The following is a 7443-nucleotide window of genomic DNA, read 5'->3' on the forward strand; positions in this document are numbered from 1 at the left end:
CATGTATACATACATACATACTTCCATGCATACATCCATCCATACGTACATGCACACATACATGCATACATACATGCATGCATAGATACATACACACATACATATACATACTCATACATACATACATACATACACACATACATACATGCATTCACACATACACATACATCCATCCATACATACATAGATAAGTACGTACGTACATACATACATACGTACTACATACATAAATACGTACGAACATACATATGTAGCCGGGTCCCATCCCCTAATCAAATCATTAAATTCTAGCTTCAGATGACTAACAAAATCTTCAAGTAGTCCCCTCACATAACATGGCTAGAATAATGTGGAGGAGGAGTAGGCAATTGAAGTATGTCTTTACTTAATGTCATATTGCTGTCATCTGTATGACATAACCTCACGCTTAGTTCAGTCATTAATTAGGACTTTATAGTGTCAGTTTAAGTGACATTCTTTTAAAGCGAAGAACAAGACTTAATAAGTGAAATAAGTTAAATAAACTTACTTTTCAAAATATAGAACGAGAAAACATTTTGAAAAAGTGGGAAAAAAAGTCACACGGTTTCTATACCATGCTGTTGCTTTTGTTGTTTTATTTCTGCAGCCAGTAGTGAGGTTCTAACACGGGAGTTCACAAGTGTTTTTGGGTGGTGGTGGTGGTGGTGGTGGTAGTGGTAACGGAAGACGGACCCGAGGTGGATGTACATGTGAAGGGATTCAGTTATGGATCGACTAGCAGAAGATAGTCCTATGGTTAAAACATACAGGAGCGTTGGGCTAGTGCCGTCTTAAGACACGACACGCTGGCCAGTGTGGCCCGGGGGCCTCACAGAACCTATGAAGCCCAATTCTGATCTGTGTCTTTCTGTCAGCATTGACAGCATTGATTTCCCCGAGGAATTATAATTCTGTTGAGACGGCCCTAGGTTGGTCCCTACACATGCGTCACACAGGCCTCTACACTGATTCGTGGTGGTTGCACTAGTGAAGGGTCTCAGTTATAGGTCACATAGAAGATAGTCATGTGGTTGAGGTATACGAGGTGGTATCGAAAAGTTCCCACATTAATTCTGTAGCCTGCCAACAGATGGCAGCACATGGTTGCTTGCGCAACGAAAGCTAGCAGTGACCTTCATGAGCCAGTGTGCCGAGTGACATCGCTGTGTTTACTTGGCAAGTTGTGAAATTTGTGTTTTTGTGATCACATGCATTCTGTAGTCTGCGATTTTGTCTTGGATATGAACAAAGAGTCAACGTGAAATTTTGCGTTAAACTAGGGACGTCTGCTACAGAGACATTCAGCATGCTTCGGAAAGCTTACAGCGACGAGGCAATGGGTCGTACGCAATGTTTCGAGTGGCACGGGCGCTTCAAAAGTGGAAGAACGTCCCTGGAAGACGATGAACGATCTGGAAGACCTGGTACGAGGGTCACCGTGACGCTCAAGGCAGGTCTTCCAGGGACGTTCTTCCGGTTTTGAAGTGCCCGTGCCACTCGAAACATTGCCTCCTCGCCGTAAGCTTGCCGATGTATGCTCAATATCTCTGTAGCAGACTTCCCAAGTTTAACGCAAAATTTCACGTTGGCTCTTTGTTCATTGTGCTTCGAGAATTTGTCCCCACCTCCAGGGCCAGACCGTCAATCGAGAGTTCTATCGCAACATTTAGAAGCGATTGAGGAAGGACATTCGTCGAAAGCGACTGGATCTGTGGAGCGCGAAGAATTGGATTCTTCACGACGACAATGCACCCTGTCACTGAGCCCTCCTAACTCATGAGTTTCTCGCCAAAAGTAAAATGCAGCTCAAAGGCTGCTGTCTTAATACCGTTGTCAAGATCTAGAGCGAATCGAAGAAGGTCTTCAACTCGCTCACGGAAAACGACTTCCAGGCCGGATTCTAAAACTGGCAGGAATGCTGGGACCGGTGTATTGCTGCACAAGGCGACTGTTTCGAAGGAGATGACGTTAAACTTAGGTAAATAAGTTACTTTTTATGAAACATAGCTGGTCCGGGAATCTTTTGGTGCCACCTCATACAAGACTGTTGGCCCAGTGCCGTCTTAAGACATAACACGTTGGCCAGTGTGGCCTGGGGGTCTCGTGAGGTGTATGAGGCCCAATTCCGAGTTGTGCATGCTGCGGCTTGCTGTTAGTAAATATTACTATAAGGTCCACACTACATTGATTTGCCCGGGGGACTATAATTCTATTGAGACAGCTCTGGGCTTGTTTCTGCACGTATGTCACACAGGTCTATCAGTGCATGGATATGTCCTGATGTCCTGTGAACCAGTCTTCCTGCCAAAGGGTTAAATAAGTGTTTTGCCTCAAGGGTAAACTCTGAAGAGCAGGACACTGGCAGAGTGAAGTGTAAACAAACCGGTAAAGGTCAAACAGCAAACCACTGGTCCGAGATCTCCGACACATCTGTAAAACAGAGAGGGAGGGAGAGAGAGAGATGGAGAGAGATATAGACAGAGAGACAGACAGTCAGGCAGAGAGAGAGAGACAGAAAGTATGGAGAGAAGAGGAGAGAAAGGGAAAGAGAGAGAAAGGGAAAGAGAGAGAAAGGAGAGAGCGCAACTTCTTTATACAAAGCATTATTCTTTGCTTTTGTTTAATCACAGATTAGTCTTGAAATCGTGCAAGCTCAGATCAAAAGCATTCCAGCCGCTATTTTCCCGTTACTTTTCCCAAAAATTGTGTATCTAGGACTTCATTAACTAACATGAAGTCGGGACATTTCTGAGATTGAGAAAACCTATGACTAAAGACGTTCCACCAGTGACCATCTCAATATTTTCTTTCAGTCATTGAGCATTATTTATGAAATCATTACCTGTTTTTCTTTCCTCTCTTCCTTTTTTTGAGATGGTAGAGTGTAATTTGAGGGAGATTTTGTTGCTATTTCTAGCAGGCGTAGCATTTGCATAGAAACCTCATTAGAATGCATGGTTTATAGATTGTTGTTTGATGTGCATATGAAAAGACATCAGCGGGAGATTCCATTAAAATAGATCGTTGTCAGTTATGTCCATTTAGATAGATAGGTCTCCGTTTAGTTGGAGAGGGTAAGCGTGAAAACACCACTGGAAGAGTCCATTTTGGTAGAAAGGTGTCTGTTATGCTAAGGTCAGTGGATATGAAAAGAGTCAGTGGAAGATTTCATTTAGTTAGACAAGTATCCTTTATGATGAGGGCAGCAAGCAGATAGAATCAGTAGCACGCCGGACAAAATGCTTTGTACCATTTCTTCCGATTCTTCATGATGTTCTGAGCTCAAATCCCGCTGTGGTAGACTTTGCCTTTCATTCAGTCGATAAAATAAAATACCATATTCCAGTACCGGAATCGATTACTCCACTTCCTTCAAAATTGCTGGCCTCGTGCCAACATTAGAAAGAAATATGTTGTGGTCGGTGGATGTGAAAATCGTCACTGGAAGATTCCATTTAGAGAGATAGGTGTCTGTTATGTTGTAGACGGTGGCTGTGAAAGAATGCTGCTGACAGATTCCATACAGATAGCTACATGTCTGTTATCTGGTGAGCAGTGGGCGTGAAAGAAGAAGCATTAAAAAATGTCGGTTGCTTTTGAAGGTTATCAACAAAATGCGAAGATCTTGGAGTCTAGTGGCTGTTAATGAACGTGAGTGAAGTAGAGTTGAGTGATTGACTTGTTAATGATGAACCACTTCACAAGAAATTAAAATCTATCTACCAAATATAAATAAATAAATAAATGGATTTGTTTTAAAGGGAACATCAATCGAAATTGATATGATTGGTAAAAGGAGGAGGGGAACTAGTTTTGTTCGTTAATTAGGATAGAACAGTAGTTTCCAACCTTTTCTATGTCCTGCGCTCCGAGGAAATGTTTGACTAATTTTCGCATCGACCTCCTTCTCTCACCGTAACTGTAACATTACATCTAAAGACGAAAAATTTCAATTTTCTAATAACTAATGTATTTTGTTTTAATTGGATCACATACAGTAGTATTGTGAGTTTACAAACTGAACTAAAATTATAAGCGTTTCACTCAGTGCATAAAAATGCAAATATAAATTGTGAAATAATTAAAAAAAAAAAGTAAACTTTAAATCAAACACAATTGTAAACATAAAATTCAGTGACTTCTCTGTTTCTGCTTCTCATTCATGATTTGCCGACTGCTACCTGTAGGCTTGTTTGTGAATGTAGGCAATTCTTAGATTTTGTCTTGACTGACAAATAAGAACTGAATCTACAATTATACAAATATGCCACTGCAAATGGAATCAGAGCTGAATTCTTGCTCATAATTTTTTAAAAATTGGATGCTAGAATTGCAGGTGATGGTATAGTAACGCGCCAACTTCAGTATTCAGTCCTCAGAAGAGGAGAGGTTGGTAAAAACGCCAAACTTTCTATCTTCAATTCGATTTTTGGGCTTATTCTTTCCTATAGTCATAACTGTTGGGTCCTGATCGAAGGAGTTCAATCACGAATATAAATGGCTGAAATGGAGTAACATTATTCGACAGAATGTGTTGCTAGGAAATCAGGGAGCCTCACCAAGTCGAGCCGTTACTTCTTCACACAGAGAGGTCACAGCTTCAGTACTTCAGACATGTGGTTAAAATGCAAGACAGATTCTTCAAACTGAGCCAACCGGCAGAAGACCCTGGGGTAGACCATGAGCGAGATGGTTGAATAATATCCATAGTCTCAGTCGGTGACGCTAGGGAATCCAGCGGGAACATGCAATGGCGGTTATTTCTGATACACCCTGTATAGAGGAGGTGCCTGAAACTCTATTTACACAGTCCTCCTCTCAGGAATAGTGGGCACCTAAAATGGATTGACGGAATCTTTTATGTAGACTAATAAGCCGGTCGGTGTTTTTAATAGAATAAAGTTTCCAAGAGTTGGTCAATAGTTGTATTTTAAAAAACGATTTTGATAAAATACGGGATTTCTCTCTTTGTCATAGCTCATGAAACACTATCTTGTGTCCCCAAGAGATGTAGGCTCTCTTGGTTGGTAATCCCTATATACTAGGGATTATATATACTAGGGAGACACGAAAGAGATGCGATGGATTATGAAGGGCGGGTGCTCAAGAGTTCTCTCCGCTTCACAGAGAAGTGGAGGGGTATATGGGATTATGTCTGCAGCAACAACAGTGTTTAGCTCTCGGTAAGCCTTGATTGAGCAGACCTGTGATCAAAGGCATTTCTGCCCTGACCATCCTGATTCTTTTTTTTTTTTTTTTTTTTTTTTGTGACTGCTCGAGGAATACAATCTTTAATGGCTGCTATCCTTTCTGACAGTTGTGGTGTGTGATTTGACCAATAGTGGGAGCTACTTCTAGGTGAACGAGCAACGACTTAGAAGAACACACAGTGGCTCAGAGTGTTTGGGTTTCATTGTGTAGGCTGTGTGGAGGTGTTTTGTTGTTGTTTAGCCCCAAATCGGCTCTGATTCAGATCTACGATCATAGAAATTTCGGCTATGACCATCCTTGCTTTTATCGTGTACAGTGTATGGAAGTGCTGTCTGCTATGTTTATGTGTAGGATGTTGCGTGTAGATGTGAAGTGATGAGGTGTGATGTGATGTGATGTGTTATGAGCAGATGCGACGAGGTGGAAATAGATGTGTGCTATTCAAGTGTGATGTGTTTTGTTATGTGTAGATGCAGTGTTTTGATGCATTGGGTTATATTACCCGTTGATGTGGCATGTTAGGTATAGTGCGTTAAGTATGCAAGATATGTTGTGTTGTGCGTAGATGGCGTATGATGTGTTGTGAGTGAATGTGATGTAGTGCATTGTGAGAAGATGTAGCGTGTTGGTTAGTCGTTAAAACGGCGGACAGAACAGCTAGTATTACTTGTTCCGATTCTCTGGGCTCTGAGTTCAAATTCCTCCGATGTCAACTTTGCCTTTCATCCTTCCGGGGTTGATTAGAAAGCACAAATGTAGGGCTCTGGACTAGCAGAAGTGTTAGAAGGGCGAACAAGATGACTCGCAGTATTTGTTTTGGCCCCTTGCTTTCTGAAAGCAACCTCTGCACCAACACTGGTGGCAAGTTTCATCTGTCCTAGTTTACAGCCTTTCTCTTAAAAAAAAAAAACATCGGTGCACTGAAGAGGCAAGACTCGTAGGCTTGGGGACCCGCCAGTTCCCCTTAAAAAGTCTTACCCTAACTTGGTGCATACATGGACAAATGAACGGTCAACCTTGGTCGATCACGGCTCATGATTTTATCTTTTGCATTTGTGGTTGAATGTAATGTTAATTGCATTTGATGTTCTGTTGCTTGAAGGTAAATACCATTAGCTGATGTTATAAAGGCATACTTCAGTATGACAGTCAAGCGGATGGCGAGCAGAACGGGTGGGTATGTACTAAGTCCTGTTTCACACCGCTATGGATATTGAAAGCTTCCGAAGACAAACGGTCGAATTGAACGGCACCCGTCCTACCTGTGTGGATTGACTGATCTAACCCAAAGAGCTACATGTGACAACCAGTTCCAATGATGATTCACAATGTTAAAGGCCTTCAGGAGGTCAACAAAAGTGACCTAGAGTGGTTGCTCTAGCTCCTTGCATTTCTGCTGCAGTTGTCGAAGGCAGAGACCCATGCTAATTGATGAGAGTTTTGACATTAAATGACACTGTGTCATGAGATATATCCTTTCAGTGATTTACTGCAGTCTTTTCAGAACCATGCCAATGAAGACTTTCCAAACAATGTTCGGCGAAGAGATTCTTCTGTAGTCGTTATAACCGCTTCTCACCCCTTTGCTTTTATGCAGGCGGACAATGTTGCTGCGCCTCATGCCTTGGAGTATTTCTCCTTCATTCCAGCGCCGGTACAGTTGCTCGTGCAAATAATTCAATAAAACGCTTTTGTACTCTGGTGGAATGCCATCGAACCTCGTTACTTTACCAGTAGTGGTCTGGCTTTACTCTGCTCTTCGGCAGTCGGTAATGTATCCAGTTTCTCCATGACAAGTAGACATTCTATGGCGTCTAACCACAATTCTACCAATATATTAATTACTTACTAATCCACAAATTAGTGGAAAATAAATATGGATATTTTCAGTTTAAACTAACCCTAACCGTAACCGTAACTCTAAACCCTCCCTGACCTTAACCACCAAAAATGGTTTCAACAGGTTGCTATTGGAACATTTACAAAGAACATCATTTGCTGGATGGGAATTGGAGAATGGATAAATATGATTGGTGAAAATGACCAAAAATTCCCAATTTTGAAGGGTTTATAATGGAGTGCCTTTCAAATATGTAATAATTTGTTTTTATATGTTTAGTATCAGATAAAATTGTATAAAAAAATATTTTTGGTAATAAATTTGGGCACTAATGGGTTAATTTCTCCCAGTAATGGCTGTGAATTTTTCAT

Source organism: Octopus bimaculoides, chromosome 5 (assembly GCF_001194135.2).
Source record: "Octopus bimaculoides isolate UCB-OBI-ISO-001 chromosome 5, ASM119413v2, whole genome shotgun sequence".
Lineage (NCBI taxonomy): Eukaryota > Metazoa > Mollusca > Cephalopoda > Octopoda > Octopodidae > Octopus > Octopus bimaculoides.